This window comes from Bufo gargarizans, chromosome 6, assembly GCF_014858855.1.
Source record: "Bufo gargarizans isolate SCDJY-AF-19 chromosome 6, ASM1485885v1, whole genome shotgun sequence".
Lineage (NCBI taxonomy): Eukaryota > Metazoa > Chordata > Amphibia > Anura > Bufonidae > Bufo > Bufo gargarizans.
The window spans coordinates 17,597,246-17,624,275 of NC_058085.1; the positions used below are offsets into that span (position 1 = coordinate 17,597,246).

Sequence of the window (27,030 nt, forward strand, 5' to 3'; positions counted from 1 at the left end):
ATGTACTAGCCAGTGTCAGAAAGCTTGGTCTCAGTCGCAGGTCATGGGTCTTGCAACAGGACAATGACCCAAAACACACCGCTAAAAACACCCAAGAATGGCTAAGAGGAAAAAATTGGACTATTCTAAAGTGGCCTTCTATGAGCCCTGACCTCAATCCTATTGAGCATCTTTGGAAGGAGCTGAAACATGCAGTCTGGAAAAGGCACCCTTCAAACCGGACACAACTGGAGCAGTTTGCTTATGAGGAGTGGGCCAAAATACCTGCTGAGAGGTGCAGATGTCTCATTGACAGTTACAGGAAGCGTTTGATTGCAGTGATTGCCTCAAAAGGTTGCGCAACAAAATATTAAGTTAGGGGTACCATCATTTTTGTCCATGCCTGTTTCATGAGTTTATTTTTTTACATAATTCTGTTGAAGCATGGTTGAAAAACAATGTCTGACTTTCATTGGTTAACATTTATAGAATTTTAATTTATTATTACTTTTGTCAGATTAAAGTTATTTCTGTGACCATTGTGACTTTTTCTTTCATTGACCAAAGGGTACCAACAATTTTGTCCACGTCTGTACGTCTTACAAGGGATGGTAGCCACGGATAGAGGAGCAGGTGTACGGTAGTCTTTGCTTAAGGCAAGGGAGGAATACAACTGCCATCTCCAAGATAAATGTCAACAAAAGATTTTTTTGCAGGGCAAAAACAGTTTTGCGGGGCAGATAAGCCAGGGAGATTATTAGCTTCCCTTATTAAAAATCAACAAACCACCATTATAATTAAAAGTATTAGATCGTGCAAGGGAAACATATGTACAGACAGAGCGGATATTGAACAAGAATTTGTCAGTTATTTTGCTACCTTATAAAGATCAGAGCTAAAGGATCGACATATTGACCATGGGATATTCTTAGATAGGATTAATCTCCCCTCCCTCTCCCAGGAGGATCGATTGATGCTGGAGGCTCCTCTCCAACTCTTGGAGTTGGAAGAGGCATTGAAAGCAACTAGAAGTAACTCTTCTCCAGGGGCAGATGGCCTTCCTTTTGAATTATATCGGCGGTATAGTGATGTGTTGTTACCTCACTTGCTGCAGGTATTAAAGGTGTCTTGGAATGAGGGCCATTTACCCCCATCAATGTCTGAAGCTATCATCGCATTGGTCTTAAAAAAAGGCAAAAATGAATTGGAGATGGGGTCATATAGACCCATCTCCTTACTTAACACTGACTATAAAATTGGTGTTAAGGCACTGGCCAATAGACTTAAGAGGGTAATAGCTAAGATAATCCATACTGACCAAACAGGTTTTATACCAAAGCGTTCAGCACAGACTAATATACGAAAAACCTTACTGAATGTCCACCTGGGAGAGGGAGAGGACCGCTCCATCCTGTCTTTAGATGCAGCTAAGGCGTTTGACAGGGTGGAGTGGGATTTTTTTTGGGAAATAATGTATCAGATGAACTTTGGTCCTAACTTTATTAAGTGGGCTAAGCTCTTGTATGACTCTCCCAGGGCAAGGATAAATGTGAGAGGCTCTTTGTCGGCCCCCTTTGAATTATAACGGGGTACTAGACAGGGCTGCCCCTTATCCCCTCTGTTATTTGCAATTTTTTAGAGCCCCTGGCATGCCGAATTAGACAGAACACGTATACTTGTGGTTTTGGGAGCCAGGATGCGCAGGACAAAATTAGCTTGTATGCTGATGATGCCCTTATATATTTAAGGGATGGATATCTAGCCTTGCCCTATGTGATGCAAATAATTAATTAATTTGGCCCCTTCTCGGGATATGAAGTAAATTGGCAGAAGTCAGCTCTGCTCCCTCTAAATAAAACACCTCCAGTCAGTGTTAGATGTCTAAGGTTAACAGACTCACTGGAATATTTGGGGGTTCGGATCAGCCCTATGGTGAAGGACTATACCAAATTGAATATTATCCCATTGATAGAAAAAAAATATATATATGTATGGCAAAAGTTGACGCTGGGGCAGGCGGATAGAATTGCCTTGATTAAAATGGTTCTCCTCCCACAGATTTTATATCAACTAATTCCCTGTCCGATCTGGATTGAAGACGCACACTTTAAATCTTTAGAGAGATTGTTCAATGAACTAATCTGGGGCAGGAAAAGAGTACGCATTAAACAGAATTATTTGTGCTTAGCAGAGGAGAATGGTGGTTTGTCCCTCCCTTGCTTACGGGGCTATTATTTAGCCTCTCAAGTACAGTGGTACATTTCTGCACCTTCTTATACATTCTCTAAGTTTCTCAGAAATTATAGAGGTTCACAGCATGACATATTTAACATCTTAGAAACTGGATATATGGGAGGGGGGGGATGTATTATATTGCACTCTATTCAACGTATATGGAACTCACTCAAAGCTACTTTAGAAATTAGGCATATATTTAAATTCACCCCTTTATGGTATAATGTACACTTTAATGAATTTAATAAGATGGAGGATATTGAATTTTGGGAAAGGAAGGGAATAATTAGGGTTGACCAATTGATACATAATGGTGAAATTAGGACCTTAGTGGATATATTTGGGCACAGAGATATGAAAATATTGGATAGGTATAAATATTTTCAGGTTAAGCACGCATATATGTGCACTAAAGATAAAGAGGTGTTTATGGTAAAGACACATGAATTTATAGATTGGTGTTTTAATGTATATCTGAATAGTACGTCCATCTCACTAATTTACAGTAAATGGAGAGCAGAAATGGCCAAACTGAATAAGTTTAGAAGTGAGGTGAAGTGGGGCCAAGATATTGGTAATAATAAAACGCTAAAATGGGAACTAATTTATAGGAATGTTCGAAAAACTTCTATATCCGGGAATCACAGGTTAATTCAGTTTAAGATCCTACACCGTTTATATTACACGCCCACCTCTCTCTCTCGGTTTTATAAGGATGTTTCAGACAGATGCCGTAGGTGTCAGGCCCAATGTGCAGATTTCATACATCTGGTTTGGGCGTGTGTCCCCTAATCCAGGATTTTTGGAGCAATGTTCTTTCTCAGCTTCGCAGATGCTCTTCATGTGATTCTGAAATAGATGTAACCACTGCGGTTTTAGGTACCTCCGTATTTCATGAACAGGGACGGGAAAATCTGCTCTGAATAAAGTCACTTATGTTGGCCAGGGTGATAATTGCTAGGAATTGGGGCTCCAACAACCCCTTGCTGGTATCTGAATGGCATCACCTGGTTGATAAAGTGAGGAAATATGAAAAACTGGCTATTCATAACAGGAGTAGAAAGTTAGATGGGTTAGAACTTGGCTGACATGGTCGTAAGGTCTAGCTTCGCCGTGGATGTGTTCCCCAGACAACGACAATGAGGGAGGGGGAAGAGGGGACTGGGATTAAATATGCTTTTGTGTTGCACTCATGATAGAAAAATGTATCTAAGCTGTAGATATTTTCTCTGGTATTTTTACAATATCATGCTTTGTTAAATCTCTGTTTTGAATGAAAAATAAAAATTAATTTTTTTTTTTTTTAAAGTTGTGAAGTGCTGATTTGTAAAAAAGGGCCTGGTCACTAGGGGGGTATAAACCTGTGGTCCTTAAGTGGTTAGTCTCTGCATGCCGGATGACTTGCGTGACTTCTCCGCCACCAACTAGTGTTTTAGTGCACTTTCTGCCTGGAAAACATCAATTTTTCATAGAAAAAACATTAATTTTCTTTGTGATCATCTAAGGTGATCATTGCCTACTAGGCCAACAATGGGCCCACACTGCAGAATCATTGTTTTCTGGGTCACTTAACTGTCACTGAACTACCTCAGCACAGTCATCACTACACCAAGATTGACGCATAGAGGAATAAAATTTATGTCATGTGTGTGTCAACTATTGACAACTCTTTGCGGTTGTCTAAAATCTTTTCCATACACGTCCCCTGATAGGGGATTAGGGATTAAACTGATAGGAATAGTAGTACTTAACACACAACTCATATAGGGTGGCACAGTACATTGCACGGCGCATGCGCCGTGCCCCAAATTGGAAGTAAGAGGACCGACCAAGCATCTTTTTCCATCTCCCGGTTCTTAAAATCGATTCCATACACCGGCCCCTGATAGGTGACGTAACAGGGATTAAACTGATAGGAATAGTACTACTTGGGTCTCAGCTCACACCTGTGCAACTGAATACTGGATTTTCTTACAAAAAGACCACAAATCGTAAGCATGGGCAAGCACTTCTCTTCATCCTTAACACTAAACACTGGGGTACCGCAAGGCTGTGTGTTGAGCCCTCTCCTTTACTCCCTCTTCACAAATCACTGTAAACCTATTCACAATACCAATACCATTATAACATTTTCAGATGACACGACCGTGATAGACCTAATCTCCAACAATGATGAAACAGCCTATAGCAAAGAGGTTGAGAACCTAGAGAGATGGAGTAAGAACAACAACCTCATACTCAATACCAAGAAAACAAAGGAGCTGATTCTGGATTTTAGGAAGAAGAAACAAAATGGACACCATCCCATTAGCATTAATGGTGGAAACGTGGAGATAGTTCAAAGTTTCAGATTCTTGGGAGTTCATATTAGTCAGGACCTGTCATGGATAAAAAACACAACAGAAATGACCAAAAAAGGCCTTCAGAGGCTGTATTTTCTGAGGAGTCTGAAGAAAGCACAACTCCCAAAACAGCTGCTTGTCAATTTTTACAGGTGCACCATAGAATCTGTTATCACATACTGCATCACAGTGTGGTCCTCCGGCTGCTCTTCTGAGGACAAGAAGACCCTCAAGCGCATCATCAGAAAGGCTGGCAGAATCACTGGTACTCAGTTACCATCTCTGGAAGACATCTTCACTGCTCGCTGCAGCAACAGGGCAAAAATTATCTGCGGGGATCCAACTCACCCGGCCACAGCCTTTTCACTCCCCTACCCTCTGGTAGGCGTCTTAGAGCCCTGCATGCCCGCACCACTAGGCTGAAGAACAGCTTTTACCCCAAGGCAATCAGTCTCCTAAATGCTCAGAGATTATTGCCCCTTCCTAGGATAGAAGCTACCACAGACTGAAAGTGACTGCTGCATTCATGACCCCATGATGACCTCTGCAGTGGTGTCTGAATCAGTGTATATATATATACTCATAAGCACGTCCTACTTTGCTCTTGCTATATATATGCTGTGAACTGGGAATAGTAATACTTTCTAGTGCAATGTTTTGTTTTTTTCTAGTGTAATGCTTTAGTTTAAATGTCAGTTCTTGTTCCTCTGTCCATGGCATCTAGGATTGCTCCAAACAACATTACATTGTATTGTACAGTGACAATAAAGGCATCTTATTTATTTTATATCTTATCTTATCCCACACCTGATCACATGGTCATGACATCATCACAGGTCCTGTACCTTCTCCTGCAGCATAACCTGACTCCTCCCACACCTGATCACATGGTCATGATATCATCACAGGTCCTGTACCTTCTCCTGCAGCATAACCTGACTCCTCCCACACTTTGTCACATGGTCATGACATCATCACAGGTCCTGTACCTTCTGCAGCACAGCCTGACTCCGCCCACACCTGATCACATGGTTATGACATCATCACAGGTCCTGTACCTTCTCCTGCAGCACAGCCTGACTCCGCCCACACCTGGTCACATGGTCATGACATCATCACAGGTCCTGTACCTTCTCCTGCAGCACAGCCTGGAGCCCTACTACTGCATGGTGGTAGAAATCACAGCCCAGGAGGCTCCATAGTGAAGGGTTTTCAGAGGAGGACACGCCTGCCCCCAGGTAAGTGGAACACTCATCATATCTACACATATAAGGCTCCACAGCCACAAAGATACACAGCTCCATCCGCCCTTAACCGCCTCCGGACCGCCTAACACAGGATTGCGTTCCGGAGGCGGTCGATTTGTTCCCCTTTGAAGCATCGGTGCGTCATCTCGCGAGACGCAAGATTTCCTGTGAACGCGCGCACACAGGAGCGCGTGTTCACAGGATCGGAAGGTAAACAAGCTGATCTACAGCCTGCCAGCAGTGATCATTCGCTGGCAGGCTGTAGATGCAATTTTTTTAACCCCTGAAAGGTATATTAGACGCTGTTTTGTTAACAGCGTCTAATATACCTCCTACCTGGTCCTCTGGTGGTCCCTTTTGCTTGGATCGGCCACCAGAGGACACAGGCAGCTCTGTAAGTAGCACCAAACACCACTACTCTACACCCCCCCGTCACTTATTAACCCCTGATCACCCCATATTAGACTCCCTGATCACCCCCCTGTCATTGATCACCCCCCTGTAAGGCTCCTTTCAGACGTCCGTATGTGTTTTGCTGATCCACGGATCAGATCCGCGGATCCGTAAAACACATACGGATGTCTGAATGGAGCCTTACAGGGGGGGTGATCACCCCATATAGACTCCCTGATCACCCCCCTGTAAGGCTCCATTCAGACGTCCGTATGTGTTTTGCGGATCCGCAAAACACATACGGACGTCTGAATGGAGCCTTACAGGGGGGTGATCACCCCATATAGACTCCTTGATCACCCCCCTGTCATTGATCGCCCCCCTTTAAGTCTCTTTTCAGACGTCCGTATGTGTTTTGTGGATCTGCAAAATACGGACACCGCGGATCCGCAAAACACGGACACCGGCAATGTAGCCTGATCTTGTGCGCACACTTGCGTTCAGTCCGCCCAACCGCAGTGACCGAATTTTTTTGGTTTCTGATCACTGCAAAACCACCGTAAAATCGCTGCGGCGCTATAAAAAGATCACTTTTGAGGGGCATGGCGAGTTTATAGAAGATTTTTTTTTGTCACAAGTTAGCGGAAATTAATTTTTTTTATTTTCTTACAAAGTCTCATATTCCACTAACTTGTGACAAAAAATAAAATCTCACATGGACGCACCATACCCCTCACGGAATGCAAATGCGTAAAATTTTTTAGACATTTATATTCCAGACTTCTTCTCACGCTTTAGGGCCCCTAAAAAGCCAGGGCAGTATAAATACCCCACAAGTGACCCCATTTTGGAAAGAAGACACCCCAAGGTATTTTGTGAGGGGCATGGCGAGTTCATGTAAAATTTTATTTTTTGTCACAAGTTAGTGGAATATGAGACTTTGTAATAAAAAAATAAATAAGTAAATAAATCATTTTCTGCTAACTTGTGACAAAAAATAAAAACTTCCATGAACTCACTATGCCCATCAGCGAATACCTTAGGGTGTCTACTTTCCGAAATGGGGTCATTTGTGGGGGTTTTCTTCTGTCTTGGCATTGTAGAACCTCAGGAAACATGACAGGTGCTCAGAAAGTCAGAGCTGCTTCAAAAAGCGGAAATTCACATTTTTGTACCATAGTTTGTAAATGCTATAACTTTTGCGCAAACAAATAAATATACACTTTTTGCATTTTTTTTATCAAAGACATGTGGAACAATAAATTTAGAGAAAAATTTATATAGAAAGTGAAAAATGTCATTTTTTTTGCAAAAATTTCGATTAATAACAAAAAAAGTAAAAATGTCAGCAGCAATGAAATACCACCAAATGAAATCTCTATTAGTGAGAAGAAAAGGAGGTAAAGTTCATTTGGGTGGTAAGTTGCATGACCGAGCAATAAACGGTGAAAGTAGTGTAGTGCCGAAGTGTAAAAAGTGGCCTGGTCATTAAGCGGGTTTAAGCTAGAGGGGCTGAGCTGGTTAAAAAGGACCTTTCACTAAAATAAAAAATGTAAACTAAGCATACAGACATGGAGAGCGGCGCCCAGGGATCTCCCTGCACTGACTATTATCCCTGGGCGCCGCTCTGTTCTCCCGTTATAGCCTCCGGTATCTTCATATGTTAGGCTCCACTCAGGGGAACCTGCCGGCGTCTCCTTCTCCCATGCTGTAGCACTGGCCAATCGCAGCACTCAGCTTATAGCCTGAGAGGCTTTTTTCTCTCAGGCTATGAGCTGAGCACTGCGATTGGCCAGCACTACAGCCTGGGAGAAGGAGACGCTGGCAGTCTCCACCCAGGTGAGCCGAACATATGAAGATACCGGAGCATATACCGGGGAACGGAGCAGCGCCCAGGGATAATAGTAAGTGCAGGGAGATCCCTGGGCGCCGCTCTCCATGTCTGTAGGCTTAGTTTACATTTTTTATTTTAGTGAAAGGTCCTCTTTAAGGCGAAGTTCACACTTCATAAATCACTGTGAAAGGTGCACCACAATGATATGCAACTGACAACAATGGCTAATCCCTCAAGCTGATGTTAAGAACTGAGACTTTAGCCAATGTATTTCTGTCAGGAACACATTGGAGCCCTTTTGCACCACCAGTAAGGTATCTCAGCGTGGCACGGGTTCCTACCACTAGACTACCTACGGTGTGTGAACACGGTCTGAGAGGTGCTAAGATACAACTTACAGCCAAGCTCTGTCACCACCAGACATCTGAGAAGCTCTGACAGATGCCTTTCAGAACCTCCTCCTTGAGGTTCCTTTGTTTTGCTTTCATTTTCTCATCTCGTTAGCCTCTCTCAGCTGTCATGTAGTTGCACTGATTGCATCCCTTTAAATCCCTCCCCATAGTGCATCAGTTTGCGGTTTATATTACTTCCTGGAGTGTGTGCATGTTGATCCTACTTCTGAGTCTTCTACAAGATAAGTTTTGTTCATTCATTTGTGTTTTTCCATTTGCTGGATCCTAGGTGACCCTTACTCCCTCCATATCTAGTGTAGGGAGCCGGTGGTCGTGTCCCCTCACTATTATAGGGTGTTCAGGTGTTATACAGTCGAGGTACGAGGATATGCGATCATCTACCATTGGGATTTTCGCATAGGCTGAGCAGTAAGGGAGAGAGCCAGGTCTGATGCAGGGGTCTCTCTTTTTGTTCCTTAGTTTTGGATCCTGTCAGTCGTATATTCATTTTGTGTTTTCTTGTTTCCTGTACACCTTCCGTGACATTATAAACCGCCAAAACCGTCTCAAGCATGAATCCGGTTTCAACCTTGATTGACCGCATGCAGGGTCTTTCACTGGAGGTAGCAGATCTCTGGAAAACTGTCTCTCAGTTTGAGGTGACTGTTTCTGCTTGCATTCATGGAGTCTGTTCTGAGCCTAAGATCTCGCTCCCGGATACGTTCTCCAGGGGTAGTGAGAATTTTGTTCGTTTTAGAGAGGCTTGCAAACTCCATTTTCGCCTACTTCCCCATTCCTCTGGTGATGAGGAACAGCGGGTGGGGATCATCATATCGCTGCTCAGGGATAACGCTCAGTCTTGGGCCTTGACGCTGCCGGTGGGGGCACGGCCCCTCCGTTCAGTGGATGAATTTTTTTAGCCCTGGGTCAGATATATGATGATCCGGATCGTATTGCTCTGGCTGAATCTAAATTGCATCTTTTATGCCAGGGTAAACAGTCCGCAGATATATACTGTTCAGAATTTCGGAGATGGGCAGCTGATACTGGTTGGAATGATGCTGCACTCCGAAGTAAATTTTGCCATGGTCTTTCATAGGGATTGAAAGATGCATTTGCCTTTCATGAGAGACCTACCTCCTTGGACTCTGCCATGTCTCGGGCCGTTCGTATTGACAGGCGTCTTAGAGAGGAGAGATCACTCCTTCCTGTCATACTCAGTCCAAGGACAGTGCGGTGGTCTCATTCAGTGCGCAGGGGTCTCAGTCTCTCTCAATCCCCTCTGAGCAGGAGCCCATGCAGCTGGGTTTGCTTGCCTCTGAAAATAGAAGATTCAGCTCTCAGAGGAGGGTTTGTTTCTGTTGTGGAGGTATAAATCATTTGGCAAATGTTTGTCCCTCTAGGAGATTCAGGCAGTTTTTTTAAGAGTAATAAAGAAACAAAAAGAAAAAAATCCTTTAAAAATGTTTCATCTGTTACCATTGGCAAGGTTGAGGCGGAAATTGAAGGTTTTCCGTTTGCTGGTAGTTCCCGTTTTGTCCTGCCTGCCAGGGTGGCGCTAGAGAGCAAGAACATTTTTTGTGAGATTTTTGTAGATAGTGGAGCAGCTGTCAATCTTATTGATAATCAATTTGCTACAACTCATGGTTTCCAGGTATGCACTTTGGGAAAGGATATTCCTGTTTTTGCTATTGATTCTGCTCCACTTTCTCAGAAATCATTAAAGGGCATAGTTCACAATATCCGTTTGATTGTGAGTGATGCTCATGTTGAGGATGTGTCATGTTTCGTCCTTAGCGGGTTGCCTACTCTTCTAGTGTTGGGGCTACCCAGGCTCACTAAACATAACCCCACCATTGATTGGCAAGCGAGGCAAATAAATGGTTGGAGTGACTTTTGCAGAGAGAATTGCCTCACGACATCTCTTTCTGAGGTTTCTACTAAGACTGTACCATTTTCGGATGTCTTCTCTGAGAGTGGTGTTCAGGACTTGCCCCCGCACAGGGAGTACGATTGCCCTATTCATCTCACCCCAGGCGCCAAGCTGCCTAAATCTCATTTCTACAATCTCTCCCAACCTGAAAGGGTTGCTATGCGTGCTTATATCTCTGAGAGTCTGAGAAAGGGACACATACGACCCTCGAAGTCACCTGTTGCCGCTGTTTTTTTCTTTGTAAAGAAAAAAAGATGGTTTTTTAAGACCATGTCTGGATTTCAGGGAGCTGAACAGTATCACAATTCGTGACCCTTATCCGCTTCCTCTGATCCCGGACCTGTTTAACCAGATTGTTGGGGCTAAAGTTTTTCCCAAGTTAGATCTAAGAGGGGCATACAACCTGGTCAGGGTCAGAGAAGGAGACGAATGGAAGACGGCCTTCAATACCCCTGAGGGCCATTTTGAGAATTTGGTTATGCCTTTTGGTTTGATGAATGCTCCAGCCGTTTTTCAGCATTTTGTGAACAGCATTTTTTATCATTTAATGGGGAAATTTGTATTAGTGTATTTGGATGACATTTTGATTTTTTTCTCCTGGTTGATGGTAATCTTGAATTTCAGGTCTCTAGGATTGTGGATTCTCGTGTTGTCCGCGGTTCTCTTGTGTACCTCGTTCATTGGGAGGGTTATGGCCCTGAGGAGAGGATGTGGGTCCCAGTGACGAACATTAAGGCCACTCGTCTCATCAGGGCTTTCCATAGGTCCCATCCTGAGAAGGTGGGCTCTGAGTGTCCGGAGTCCACTCGTAGAAGGAGGGGTACTGTCGCCACCAGACATCTGAGAAGCTCTGACAGATGTCTTTCAGAACCTCCTCTTTGAGGTTCCTTTGTTTTGCTTTCATTTTCTCATCTCGTTAGCCTCTCTCAGCTGTCATGTAGTTGCACTGATTGCATCCCTTTAAATCCCTCCCCATAGTGCATCCTGGAGTGTGTGCATGTTGATCCTACTTCTGAGTCTTCTACAAGATAAATTTTGTTCATTCATTTGTGTTTTTCTGTTTGCTGGATCCCAGGTGACCCTGACTCCCTCCGTATCTAGTGTAGGGAGCCAGTGGTCGTGTCCCCTCACTATTATAGGATGTTCAGGTGTTATACAGTCGAGGTACGAGGATATGCGATCATCTACCATTGGGATTTTCGCATAGGCTGAGCAGTAAGGGAGAGAGCCAGGTCTGATGCAGGGCTCTCCCTTTTTGTTCCTTAGTTTTGAATCCAGTCAGTCGTATATTCATTTTGTGTTTTCTTGTTTCCTGTACACCTTAAGTGACAAGCTCCCACATACCTCCATAGTGAGATCACTCATGTAGTGGGAGAGATGATGAGGCTGTAAGCCCCACCTATAACCGGCCATGTGACACAGGCTGCCAGGTGCAACAGAATACTAACAGCAGTACGCAATGGCACATTCTAAACATATCAAGAAAAAAAGCTCCAATTTCTGGGGAAATTGTGTGATGTGTTCTTGCCTCCACCAGTAGTCTACTGTCATGGAACCATGAACCAGACGTACAACAAGAGATGAGTGGAAATAAGAAGGCTTTATTGAAAATAAAGCTGTAAGGCAAAAGTCCAAACGGATGGCTAAACCGAAGCAGGGTCTTGCGAAACCAGGGATCAGGAACCAGAAGGGTAGTCAGACGAAGCCAGGATCAGGAATCAGCAGGGTAGTCAGACGAAGCCAGGATCAGGAATCAGCAGGGTAGTCAGACGAAGCCAGGATCAGGAACCAGAAGCAGCAGCAGTCTTAGAAGCATGTGAGCACAGGAGGACCAAGCAAGGAACTGAAGCCACAGACCTCCTATATATATGAGCTAGGCATCCAGCTCCTCCCAGTGGGAAGGAGGAGCCGCAGGGTGGGAAGCTACAAGAAACCCAGAAACCAAGATGGCTGCCAGCACATGTCAAACGAAGGAGGACAGCAAGGAGGTAAGACCATGACAGTACCTCCCCCTCAAAGGCCCCTCCTCCGCGGAGTAAGGAACGGTTTCTGAGGGAAGCGTGCGTGGAAGGCTCGGAGCAAGGCAGGAGCATGGACATCTGCGGAGGGAACCCAGGAACGCTCCTCTGGACCATAACCACGCCAATGGACCAAAAACTGCACCCGGCCGCGGACCAGGCGTGAGTCCAGGATATTGCTCACCTCATACTCCTCACGATTGCCCACTTGGACCGGACGAGGCCGAGGAATCGAGGAAGTGAAACGATTACACACCAGTGGCTTCAACAGGGAGACATGAAACACGTTGGAGATCCGCATGCCAGGAGGAAGCGCAAGGGCATAGGCTACCGGGTTTACCCTGCGAAGCACTCGGAAGGGACCAACAAAGCGAGGCGCCAGCTTGGGAGTGGGCACTCGAAGGTTGAGGTTGCGGGTGGACAACCATACGCGGTCTCCGACCTGGTAGGAAGGAGCGGGCGCTCGTCTGCGATCAGCCTGGAGTCTCTGGCGCTGCGCAGAGACCTCAAGGGACCTCTGGATCTGTACCCAAGAAGCACGTAGGACGGAAAGGTGATCCTCCACAGCCGGAATATCCTGGGGAGAGAATACCTCCGGTAACACGGCAGGTTGGAACCCATAATTGGCCATGAAGGGAGACGTCCCAGAGGAAGAGTTCACCGCCGTGTTCCTGGCAAACTCAGCCCAAGGCAGGAGGTCAACCCAATTGTCTTGGTGATCGGAGACATAGCAACGAAGGAATTGCTCCAAGGCCTGATTGGATCGTTCTGCGGCCCCATTGGACTGAGGGTGGTAGGCCGAGGAGAAAGAGAGATGAATCCCCAACTGGGAGCAAAAGGCGCGCCAGAACCTGGACACAAACTGACTCCCCCGATCCGACACAATCTCCTTGGGCAAACCGTGCAACCGGAAGACCTCCCTGGCAAAAATCGAGGCCAACTCTTGTGCAGAGGGTAACTTCTTAAGAGGAACACAGTGGCACATTTTGGAAAACCGATCCACTATCATGAGAATGACCGTATGGCCTCGGGATGCAGGGAGGTCCACAATGAAATCCATCCCCAGGTGTGACCATGGACGCTCCCCGGTGGCTATGGGTTGCAAAAGGCCCAACGGAAGGTGCCGAGGGGACTTACTCTGGGCACAAACGGAGCATGCCGCTACATATGCGGCGATGTCGGAACGTAGAGAAGGCCACCAGAACAGACGTGAAACAGCCCAGGACAGCTGATTCTTTCCAGGATGCCCCGCGGCCTTGGAGTTATGGTAGGTTCGCAACAACCGAGTGCGCAACTCCTCAGGCACAAAACACCTGCCGTTGGGTCTCCCAGAGGGAGCACCAGATTGAGCCGCCAAAATCTGCTCACCCAGGGAAGAGGTCAGGCTGGTGCGAATGGCGGCCAGGATCTGATTCGGAGGTATGACCGAAGTCGGAATCGACTCCTCCCCGGACAGCTCGGAGTACTGCCGTGATAAGGCATCCGCTCTGATGTTCTTGGAACCGGGTAGGTAGGAGACCACGTAATTAAAACGTGACAAGAACAGAGCCCATCTGGCCTGACGTGGTGTCAATCTCTTGGCCTCAGAGAGGTAGGTCAGATTCTTGTGGTCCGTCAGGATGAGAACCGGAACCACCGAGCCCTCGAGCAAGTGCCTCCATTCTTTAAGGGCCTGCACGATGGCCAATAACTCCCTGTCACCAATCTGGTAGTTGCACTCCGCGGAAGACAGTTTCCGGGAGTAAAACCCACAAGGAAGCAGAGGACCCTCTGGTGTTCTACGCTGAGACAGGAGGGCGCCTACTCCCGTCTCAGACGCGTCCACCTCGAGGACAAACGGCAACCCAGGGTTGGGATGCGACAGAATCGGAGCCGACACAAAGGCGGACTTTAGAGCCTCAAAAGCTCGGATGGCCTCGGGCGGCCAGACCAGGGGATTACTGCCCTTCTTGGTCAGATCCGTGAGAGGCTTGGCTAGCATGGAAAAGTCCCTGATGAACTTCCGATAATAATTGGCGAAGCCCAAAAAGCGCTGCAGGGCACGAAGACCACTGGGCTGGGGCCACTGTAAGACAGCCGAAACCTTCTCAGGATCCATGGAGAACCCCTCAGCGGAAATGATGTAACCTAAGAAGGTTACCTGGGATCGGTGAAATTCGCATTTCTCAAGCTTACCGAACAGCTTGTTCTCTCGTAACCGTTGCAACACTCGTCTGACATCCAGAATGTGGGCCTCCATGGATTCAGAATATACCAAGATGTCATCCAAATAGACCACCACACACTGCTGCAACAGGTCACGGAAAACATCGTTGATGAATGATGAATTCCTGGAAGACTGCGGGCGCATTGCACAACCCAAAGGGCATAACCAAGGATTCATAATGACCGGTCCTGGTGTTAAATGCGGTCTTCCACTCATCGCCCGCCTTGATCCTTACCAGGTTATATGCCGCCCTCAGGTCGAGTTTGGTAAAGACTGTGGCCCCTTTGAGGCGATCGAACAGCTCGGAAATCAAGGGTATCGGGTAAGCGTTCTTGATCGTGATGCGATTGAGACCCCTGTAATCGATGCAAGGCCTCAACTCACCGCCCTTCTTTTTCACAAAGAAAAATCCAGCCCCTGCCGGGGACGAGGATTTGCGAATGTGTCCGCGTGAAAGCGCCTCCCTCACGTACTCCTCCATGGCCTCATTCTCCGCTACCGACAGTGGATAGACTTTGCCACGAGGCGGAACGGCACCAGATTGTAACTCTATGGCACAATCGTATGGGCGGTGCGGAGGTAGGGCAACCGCACGCACCTTATCGAATACATCCCGGTACTCCTCGTATTCAGGAGGCAACAGAGAGTCCGAGGAAGTACACAGCAACTTGACAGGCCCATGGATGCAACTAGCCCCACACTGCGGTGACCACGAGAGGATCTCGGCCGATTTCCAATCGAAAGTCGGATTATGCTTCTGGAGCCAGGGGTACCCCAAGACCACCGAGTAGTGTGGAGACGAAATAACCTGGAGACAGACCGACTCTCTGTGAACGGCACCAATGGCCATCCCCACTGGAAGGGTCTCATGAGTCACGTGTGGCGGCAGAAGGGGTCTGCCGTCTATCGCCTCAAGAGCCAGTGGGGAACCTCGAGGCTGCAGAGGAATGGAATTGGCGGCAGCGAACACACTATCAATGAACAAACCACCAGCACCAGAGTCCACCAACGCCTGGGTCGTCACCGAGCCCCCGACCCAGGAGAGGACAACAGTAATCAGTGGTTTGTCAACACGGGAAACCGGGGACGAGGAGACTCCACCCAAGATCTGCCCCCGACAGGATCTCAGGTGCGAGCGTTTCCCGGACGGTTCGGGCATGCCAACCGAAAATGCCCACCGAGACCACAGTACATGCATCGGCCCTCGCGTCTCCGGAGTACCCTCTCCCCCTCGGACAGGCGAGCAAACCCCAGCTGCATGGGTTCACCCCCAGACAAGTCATCCCCAGGAGGCGTGGGAGGAGAGGGAGGCACGGGTGGGACAGAAAACGTAGGCGCCAATCTGTTAGAAGGCCTCCGCAGGCTCTCCTTAAAGGAAGGTCTCTCCCTGAGTCTGGTGTCAATCAAAATCAGGAAAGAAATAAGAGACTCGAGCTCCACTGGTAGGTCCTTAGCTGCAACCTCATCCTTCAAGGCATCCGAGAGACCATGAGAGAAAGCAGCGACCAGAGCCTCATTATTCCAGCCCACCTCTGCTGCCAGGGTACGAAACTCAATGGCGTATTCAGCTACGGATCGTGAACCCTGTCTGATGGACATAAGGAGCTTCGCAGCAGAGGCAGCACGAGCCGGCACATCGAATACCTTCCGAAGAGAAGCAACAAAACCAGAAAACTCGGCAACCACCGGATTGTTGTTCTCCCATAAAGGGCTGGCCCAGGCCAAGGCCTTGTCCGAGAGCAGCGAGATCAAGAAGCCCACCTTTGATCTCTCAGTAGGAAAGGCATGTGGCAGCAACTCGAAATAAATGCCCACCTGGTTAAGGAAACCTCGGCACTGAGTTGGCTCTCCCCCAAAGCGCTGTGGAAGGGGGGCAGAACCGGTCATACCCCGAAACACCGCAGGCGCAGCAACAGGTGTCGGGGTAGACTCTGGCGCAACAACCGGAGCGGCAGTAGGAGCGGGCCCAGGAGCGACAACCGACCCATCGGCAACGGAAGCTAAATGAGCCATGCATTCAAGCAGGGTTTGCAACGCCACAGCGAACCGACCCAACAGGTGATCCTGCTGATCAAGTCTGGCAACCAGCGTAGGTAGCGAGGATGGCCCTGTACCGTCAGAATTCATGGCTTGGTCCTAATGTCATGGAACCATGAACCAGACGTACAACAAGAGATGAGTGGAAATAAGAAGGCTTTATTGAAAATAAAGCTGTAAGGCAAAAGTCCAAACGGATGGCTAAACCGAAGCAGGGTCTTGCGAAACCAGAGATCAGGAACCAGAAGGGTAGTCAGATGAAGCCTGGATCAGGAACCAGCAGGGTAGTCAGACGAAGCCAGGATCAGGAACCAGCAGGGTAGTCAGACGAAGCCAGGATCAGGAACCAGCAGGGTAGTCAGACGAAGCCAGGATCAGGAACCAGAAGCAGCAGCAGTCTTAGAAGCATGTGAGCACAGGAGGACCAAGCAAGGAACTGAAGCCACAGACCTCCTATATATATGAGCTAGGCATCCAGCTCCTCCCAGTGGGAAGGAGGAGCCGCAGGGTGGGAGGCTACAAGAAACCCAGAAACCAAGATGGCCGCCAGCGCATGTCAAACGAAGGAGGACAGCAAGGAGGTAAGACCATGACATCTACAACTGGAGTGGCCGAATTAGCTTTAGTAACTGGGTGGAGTGGGCGGAGTAACTATGGAAAGGCTGGAGTGGGCGGGGTAACTGGGTGGAATGGGCGGAGTAACTGGGTGGGGTGGGCGGAGTAACTGGGTGGAGTGGGTGGAGTAACTGGGTGGAGTGGGTGGAGTACCTGGGTGGAGTGGACGGATTAACTGTGGAAAGGCTGCACTGGGCAGAGTAACTTTATGGAAACCAATACTTGGATACATAGATCAAATGTAATCATAAATTATAACTCCATCAACAATTGCATTTAAATAATCATCAATTTTATTAGTACTTACAGAGTTACAAGCAATTCTGGCCTCACATAAATTAAGAACATTTAAAAAAATACTAGTCAGACTTCGGGTGTATGTGTAGTGTCCCACTAGGAAGGAGTGGGCACTACACAAGGGTCAATTGGGTAACGTGTTACTTCTGCTCACAAGGGACAGTGATATTATATTTATCCATGCATTGTAATGTAATTTACTGTGTGTATTACATATGTTGGTTTCCCCTGTTATATGCTTTTCAGGCCTAGTTGGGTGTAGTTAGACATCCCAGACACTAGAGGGAGATTGGGAGCCCCTAGTATAAATGTCCAGGCCCAGACAGGGAGGGGTTAGGTCATAGTCAGGAGTCTGTGGAGACAGAAGTGAGAAGGCACCAGCCCAAGATATACTGAAGGCCTCCTCTTGACATGCAGCTAGATAGTCCTGGTTCCTAGCTGCACCAGGAGGCTAGAAGGAGTACAGCCTGCTTGGAGACCAGTGATCCAGATAACACAGATGAGACCCCCCAGTAGTAGGAGAGCACCTCCTGGGAGAAACCTGCTGCCACCTTTCCAACCCAGCAGAGAAGTAAGCTGAGAGGCAGAGGTACTGTGATATATAGAGCAAGTGGCAATACTGGAGGAAGGATTTTATATACCAAGGATTCAAGCCAGCAATTAGGCATCCGGGCCTTGGGATCCAGCCAGCTAGAATAGCTGTGGGGATAGAGCAGCATTGTACTGCAAAGCATTAACTGTTTACTCTCCAAATATCTTGCAAGATTGAAACCTGCCGTGCTGTGAAGTAAACCTGCTGTGCACATGTACTGTAAAGGACTGCATTATACACCACTGCAACTGATTGTATAAAGTTGGACTGTTTCCTAAAGTAAAGCAACGTTTGGTTTACCATCTGTGTACTCTATTACTACTCCTACAAACCGGTGTGCCACCGTTACAGGCACTGGCGTCACAATCCTTAAAAGGACCTTACCTCAGGCACTCAAAACACCTGCAACATCCAGGACACCTCACATACCACCAGGCCCGGTCCCTATTTACAGAGTATGCCCCAGAGGAACTAGTGTCTACCTCTCCTTCACTGTCGCATGCCTGCCCAGGGTTCCCCTCTAAAAAGTGAGTAACCCTCGATTGCCCATAACCGTGACCTCACTATCGCTATACCCTGCAGGTCTGGCGTGCTGCATATGGCAATTACAATTCATACATGTAAAGTGCAAGTGCAACAATATATATGGGAAAATACAATCAGTGCATACAAGTAGTGTTATCCTGTCCACAGTATATGGTCACAGAGTCAGAATTCCGACCCTGGATCCTACGGACATTGTCAAGCACACTGCCATACTAAGATATCATATAATCGGCAGAAAATCTAGCATACTGACCCAAGTATCTGCCACAACCCCATCAGACTGACAGACAGGGGGCACAGTCTGACGGTGTTGTGGCAGATACTTGGGTCAGTATGCTAGATTTTCTGCCGATTATATGATATCTTAGTATGGCAGTGTGCTTGACAATGTCCGTAGGATCCAGGGTCGGAATTCTGACTCTGTGACCATATACTGTGGACAGGATAACATTACTTGTATGCACTGATTGTATTTTCCCATATATATTGTTGCACTTGCACTTTACATGTATGAATCACTGTCCCTTGTGAGCAGAAGTAACATGTTACCCAATTAACCCTTGTGTAGTGCCCACTCCTACCCAGTGGGACACTACACATACACCTGAAGTCTGACTAGTATTTTTTTAAATGTTCTTAATTTATGTGAGGCCAGAATTGCTTGTAACTCTGTAAGTACTAATAACATTGATGATTATTTAAATGCAATTGTTGATGAAGTTATAATTTATGATTAAATTTGATCTATGTATCTAAGTATTGGTTTCGCTAATGGTGATACTGGATCGCTGATATAGCAAGCTTAAGGGAAACAATTGTTGGTTGTTTAAGAGTAACTTTATGGACTGGGCAGAGTAACTGTGTGGAGTGTTTGGAGTGAGAAAAGATAGAAAAACAAAAAAGACCAAGGGTGTCCAAATGGGGAATGAAGGACAGTGTCCATCCAATGTAGCCACAGAGGACACCCGTAGTTGTGACTTGGTACTAGCTCCTGAGTGAAGTAAGCAAAATAACAAGAGAACGGAGCTCATAGTCCCAAAAGTAAAAATATATATTTTTTCATTATAACATGGTTAAAAGATATACAGGGTGGGCCATTTATATGGATACACCTTAATAAAATGGGAATGGTTGGTGATATTAACTTCCTGTTTGTGGCACATTAATATATGTGAGGGGGGAAACTTTTCAAGATGGGTGGTGACCATGGCGGCCATTTTGAAGTCGGCCATTTTGAATCCAACTTTAGTTTTTCCAATAGGAAGAGGGTCATGTGACATATCAAACTTATTGGGAATTTCACAAGAAAAATGGTGTGCTTGGTTTTAACGTAACTTTATTCTTTCATGAGTTATTTACAAGTTTCTGACCACTTATAAAATGTGTTGAATGTGCTGCCCATTGTGTTGGATTGTCAATGCAACCCTCTTCTCCCACTCTTCACAGACTGATAGCAACACCGCAGGAGAAATGCTAGCACAGGCTTCCAGTATCCGTAGTTTTAGGTGCTGCACATCTCGTATCTTCACAGCATAGACAGTTGCCTTCAGATGACCCCAAAGATAAAAGTCTAAGGGGGTCAGATCGGGAGACCTTGGGGGCCATTCAACTGGCCCACGACGACCAATCCACTTTCCGGGAAACTGTTCATCTAGGAATGCTCGTACCTGACACCCATAATGTGGTGGTGCACTATCTTGCTGGAAAAACTCAGGGAACGTGCCAGCTTCAGTGCATAAAGAGGGAATCACATCATCATGTAGCAATTTCGCATATCCAGTGGCCTTGAGGTTGTCATTGATGAAGAATGGCCCCACTATCTTTGTACCCCCTATACCACACCATGCCATCAATTTTTTTGCTCCAACAGTCTTGGAGGGATCTATCCAATGTGGGTTAGTGTCAGATCAATAGCGGTGGTTTTGTTTGTTAACTTCACCATTCACATAAAAGTTTGCCTCATCACTGAACAAAATCTTCTGCATAAACTGAGGGTCCTGTTCCAATTTTTGTTTTGCCCATTCTGCAAATTCAGTGCGCCGATCTGGGTCATCCTCGTTGAGATGCTGCAGTAGCTGGAGTTTATAAGGGTGCCATTTGTGAGTAGCTAATATCCGCCGAAGGGATGTTCGACTAATGCCACTCTCCAGTGACATGCGGCGCGTGCTACGCTGTGGGCTCTTGCTGAATGAAGCTAGGACAGCCACTGATGTTTCTTCATTAGTGACAGATTTCATGCGTCCACATTTTGCCAAATCCAACACTGAACCAGTTTCACGAAACTTAGCAAGCAGTTTGCTAACTGTAGCATGGGAGATGGGTGGTCTCGTAGGCTGTCTTGCATTGAAATCTGCTGCAATGACCTGGTTACTGCGTTCACCAGACATCAACACAATTTCTATCCGCTCGTCGCGTGTTAACCTCGGCGACATGTCAATGGCTGTGAACAAAGATAAACTTGTAAATAACTAATGAAAGAATAAAGTTACGTTAAAACCAAGCACACCATTGTCTTGTGAAATTCCCAATAAGTTTGATGTGTCACATGATCCTATTCCTATTGAAAAAACTAAAGTTGGATTCAAAATGGCCGACTTCAAAATGGCCGCCATGGTCACCACCCATCTTGAAAATTTTCCCCTCTCACGTATACTAATGTGCCACAAACAGGAAGTTAATATCACCAACCATTCCCATTTTATTAAGGTGTATCCATATAAATGGCCCACCCTGTATATGTAAAGAAAAAAAGTAAATGATATGCCATTAAAAAGTGAATAAGAGCAGAAAAAGAGCTCTACCTTGGGACAGGACTCCTCTCGGGTTAATTTGCATATGTATCAAATTGTTTTTTTTTACACAATAAAAGCACACAGAGCTATGGGGACTGGGTATTGCGGATGAGTTAGCGGTCATCTAGCAACCCATGTCCTCGCGGCTCTATACACAAAATCCCGGTGACAGATTCCCTTTAGAAACTGAAATAAAGTGGCCTAAATGGGAGGAAATGCTCAAAAACCCCAAACACTGTAGCGTGTTTATAACTTGGGGAGTAATTCCTCCACATGTGGTCCGCAGCAGACATCGTCCATTGTATGCATTTTTGCTGGGGATTGCCGTTCGGAATGGATCACATGCGGAGGAATTGCTCCCCTGGTTATAAAGACACCACAGTGTTTGGGGTTTTGAGCATTTCCTCCCATTTAGGCCACTTTATTTCAGTTACATTTCAAGTTCACACCAGTTATTTGGTCAGTTATTTCCTTAAAGGGGTTGTCCGAGTTATTTTTTGTTCTTTCTATGTTCCTAACCAAGCAAATGTAACAGCTTTCCAATTCAATCACTTTATCTCCAGGGGCTGGTTTCTCAGATTTCACTGAGGGTCACATGACCTGTGATGTCAGCTTCTCTCCCTGCTCTGATAAAGGTCGTTTACAAACCTGTAAACGAGATGTCACTGTGCTGGCCACGCCCCCTTCACTGCCGTCTACTCTCTGCTAGGATTCTTAACCCCTTCAGCTGCACAGCTCTGCAGGCAGTGAGGAGACAATGCTGGGTACTGGAGCTGACAGACTAGAGAGAGCATTGCACAAGAAGGTAGGGGAAGATCCTGTGAGTATTAGCAGTGTCATTATACAGCTGGGACTTGTAGTTCTACACTTACAAGTTGCTGTTGATTCTCCCAGCACTCAGTGCAGCTCTTGTATCTACTCCCTTAGCAGTGTCATTGTACAGCTGGGACTTGTAGTCCTACACCTACAACATGCTGCTGATGTCTCCCAGCAGGCAGACATGTCACCCAGGGCAGCTCTTGTATTCACTCCCTTAGCAGTGCGGGGGGGGGGGGGGGGGGGCAGAGATTGTTTTTATTGCATGTAAACAAAAGGCCAGAAAAGAGCCAGGGAAATTAGGAAATATATATTTTTTGCATAAAACTTGCTTAGCTCAGTTATATATCCGATTTTCAGTGCTATATTTTTTTTTCATAACTCGGACAACCCCTTTAAGTTATTGAGCCCAAACCAGTAGTGAAGACTGGAGCAGAGGACGTTATATAGAAGACATATCCAGGAGATCTCAGAGACGTGGACTGGAGCAGGGGGCGTTATATAGAAGACATATCCAGGAGATCTCAGAGACGTGGACTGGAGCAGGGGGCGTTATATAGAAGACATATCCAGGAGATCTCAGAGACGTGGACTGGAGCAGGGGGCGTTATATAGAAGACATATCCAGGAGATCTCAGAGACGTGGACTGGAGCAGGGGGCGTTATATAGAAGACATATCCAGGAGATCGCAGAGACGTGGACTGGAGGAGGGGGCGTTATATAGAAGACATATCCAGGAGATCTCAGAGACGTGGACTGGAGCAGGGGGCATTATATAGAAGACATATCCAGGAGATCAGAGACGTGGACTGGAGCAGGGGGCGTTATATAGAAGATGTATCCAGGAGATCTAATTGACGTGGACTGGAGGAGGGGGCGTTATATAGAAGACATATCTCAGAGATATCAGAGATAGTGTTGAGCGAACTTGTGTTTAAAGATCGGCGTCTAAAGTTCAGGTTATCGAAGTATCCTGTTATGGATTCCGCTACCATGGACCATAACGGAATTTAGAATCCATAACGGGATACTTCGATAACCCAAACCCGAACTTTAGACGCCGAACTTAAAACACAAGTTTGCTCAACACTAGTCAGAGATGATGACTGGAACAGGGGGTGTTATATAGAAGACATATCCTGGAGATCTCGGAGACGTGGACTGGAACAGGGGGTGTTATATAGAAGACATATCCTGGAGATCTTGGAGACGTGGACTGGAGCAGGGGGCGTTATATAGAAGACATATCTAGGAGATCTCAGAGACGTGGACTGGAGCAGGGGGCGTTATATAGAAGACATATCCAGGAGATCTCAGAGACATGGACTGAAGCAGAGGGAATTATATATAAGAAATATCCAGGAGATCTCAGAGACGTGGACTGGAGCAGAGGGAATTATATAGAAGACATATCCAGGAGATCTCAGAGAGGTGGACTGGAGCAGGGGGTGTTATATAGAAGACATATCCAGGAGATCTCAGAGACATGGACTGGAGGGGGGGGGAGTTATATAGAAGATATATCCAGGAGATCTCAGAGACATGGACTGAAGCAGGGGACGTTATATAGAAGACATATCCAGGAGATCTCAGAGACGTGGACTGGAGCAGGGGACATTATATAGAAGACATATCCAGGAGATCTCAGAGACGTGGACTGGAGCAGGGGGCATTATATAGAAGACATATCCGGGAGATCTCAGAGATGTGGACTGGAGCAGGGGGCGTTATATAGAAGACATATCCAGGAGATCTCAGAGACATGGACTGGAGCAGGGGGCGTTATATAGAAGACATATCCAGGAGATCTCAGAGACGTGGACTGGAGCAGGGGACTGGAAAATTCATCCTTTTCTTAAAATCACTAAAATCATTATTGTATAAGAATGAGTGGCACTACAAGAAGATATATAAATACAGGACACGAGGCTGAAGTTGGTTTCTTATTCAAAAGTTGCAGTGAGCGTCCCGAGGTGAAATCAGCATTAAAATACAAATGATGGGCAGAATGAAATGACTTCGGGCACTGATCTCACACTGGTGACATACAGAGGGTGGTGCCCGCACCATATACAGGGGAGTTCAGCCCAAACAGGTTCTGGGCACAAGAACTGGCAGCAAAGTGGACAGACGGACGCTGTCACTGATTTCAGTAGGTAACTGGTGTTTTTAAAGGGTTAAATGAATATAGGCCGGGCTGAAATGAAATGTATATGATGTGGGGCATCACCCTCTGTATGCTGGCAGTGTGAGATCAGTGGGCGAATTCATTTAACACCGTAGATGTCACTGTTATGGGGGGGATGTGGATGACTATGTTATAGTGGTCTCTGTAGAAGTCACTGTTATGGGGGGGGGGGGCGTGTGAAGCCGGTAATTCCTCTTGTAGATGATAAATATGATATAACGGCTCCAAAAAGATATTAATACAGAACTAATAATAACGGAGAAGAAGTGCGCAGGTCTCCAGTGTGAGGCGCTGACGAGACAGAAATCATAGAACAGCGAAAGGAAATTCACAAGTAAAGTGACTGAAATAAACAATAGTAAAATCACCAACCGATGTGACAGACGTCTGTAGGGGATGTGTCCTCCCCGACGCGCGTTTCAGCTGCTGCCTTCATCTTGGGGTTGGTGCTGCTGTGTGTGAGAAGCCTTTTATATCAGAGTATAATATAACATTCACCACTTATTTATGTGGCGCATGCGCGTACAGGAAGGAAGGAAACCCTGTCCCCAGCGACAAGAGGACATGCAGGAAGCAGGAAGCAGTGGTCTCGTTCTCCCCACGCCAGCACAGGGGAGGAGGAGCCAAGCAGAGTGCAGCGCATGCGCACATGAGGAGGAGTATTAATGCTCCATATTGGAGAAGGGCAGAATGACCCAGGGAAACAGGGAGAGATTCTGGAATTCCTTGGATTTCTTCATTCAGTCCCTCCGGTGTCAGAGTCCGCGTCCTGACCCTCCAGAAGATCAGCCGTGCAGACCCATCTCTACACCTGTAGGTATCAAACCGCCATCTTTATTATGTGTGATGGTGAAATGACGGACAAACTGCGGTTAGATTTCCCTGCATTAACCCCTTCAGAAAAAAATTGGAAAAATTCCCAGTTTTCAAACTGTTAATTCCTCAGCTTTTCCGGCAGATAGTGATACCTCGTAAACCAGTTATTACTCTACATCCCCCATATGTCTGCTTTATGTTCCTCATTCTGTAAGTGTTGTTTTATTTTTTTAGAACAGGCTTAGAAGTTTAGAAACAATTCTTAAATTTTTTAGGCAAATTTCCCAAACCTGCTGTTTAAAGGGGTTCTCGGGGCTTTTAATATTAATGATCTATCCTCAAGATAGGACATCGGTATCGGATTGGCGGGGATTCGACATCCGGCACCCCCACAGGTCAGCTGTATGAGGAGAAGGCGCGCGCCGTCTCCTGTCCTGCTCGCCGCTGTCATGTCTATGGCAAGACGGAAGAGAGACAGGAGACGGCAGGCGCGCACAGCGTGTACCTTCTCTTCATACAGCTGATCGGCTGGGGGAGCCGGGTGTCGGACCCCCCGATCTGATATTGATGACCTCCGCTCATCTATGACCTCGATGCGCTGCTGGATCCTATAGTTCTCTTGTATGCCGGCACACTTACTTGCGCGTGTGTTGTGTAGTAGGGATGTGGGAACGCCGACTTTCAGTGTCCGGAATGGTATGAAGGATACGTTTATTCCTCTCAATAGGTTGGTGCCGCAATTACACTCAATGGATTAATACCGCAGTTACACCAGACGCATTTCCAAACTGTACGTTTTGTCCCTCGGTGGTTGCAATAGTATAAAACTGAGGGACCAATCGCTCCTTATCCGGAGCTGTGCTGATACCAGAACCTGGGCCGGACCGCGTCAGGCTGTTTTTGTAGTGTTCTAGTCATTCACAATGCACACCCTGCGGTTTTTCAGTTATTCTATATACCAACAAATGAAACCTACAAATGATGTAGATTATAAAATCCAATATATAGAAAATACTAAACATCCAAGTTGATCAACAAGTCATAAAACTGGGAATAAAATAAATCTAGAATAAAATAGACACATGTAGTGTAAAAGGGTTAATGTGATCTTCATTCCGGGGTGTTAGTTCACTCTGCATGTCTGTCTGCATTTTATTCTGTATTTTTTATTCCCAGTTTTATGACTTGTTGATCAACTTTTATGTTTTGTATTTTCTATATATTGGATTTTATGACATATCATGAAACTGCCTTGACCTCACACATGTTTCGATCCATATAAAAAGAGAGAACACAACATCTACACTTTATTATCTCCCCCGATGTCTCCTCTTATCTCCAGTTATTGTAGTTTACATGAGATTTTGTAGGATTTTACATTGTCTCATCTTCTTTCCATTCAGGTTCCTACAATATAGGATCCGCTCAGTGGATATCTTCTATATAAGATCCTTCTCCTGATTGACCCGACAAGGATGGACAAGGAGAAGATGGCGGAGAGTATAATAAATCTCACCCTAGAGATCCTCTTCCGGCTTACTGGAGAGGTGAGAGATTCTGATCATATCACATTACATCATCTTATCTATGTTACTAACAGATGGACATGACTGGAGAGGTGAGGGACTCTGGAGATGTATGGAGTGATAGTTATTACTGTGTCTCTCCATAACCAGGACTACACAGTAGTGAAGAAGACCTCTAATGAGCGCTGTCAGGACCCTGTGTCTGAAGGATGGGGAAGAACCCTG

General features: G+C 46.3%; 1 protein-coding gene and 1 long non-coding RNA gene across 2 annotated transcripts in view; both read left to right on the plus strand.

Moving 5' to 3' along the window:
• The window catches only part of LOC122940401 (zinc finger protein 585A-like), a 245,560-nt gene that overhangs the window by 171,624 nt on the left and 46,906 nt on the right, over nucleotides 1-27,030 (plus strand). The gene's annotated exons all lie outside the window — the stretch shown is intronic.
• Nucleotides 5,698-27,013, plus strand: LOC122940504. Its single transcript, XR_006390328.1, has 3 exons — nucleotides 5,698-5,794; nucleotides 26,683-26,826; nucleotides 26,956-27,013. It is a non-coding gene; the product is annotated as an uncharacterized LOC122940504 (long non-coding RNA).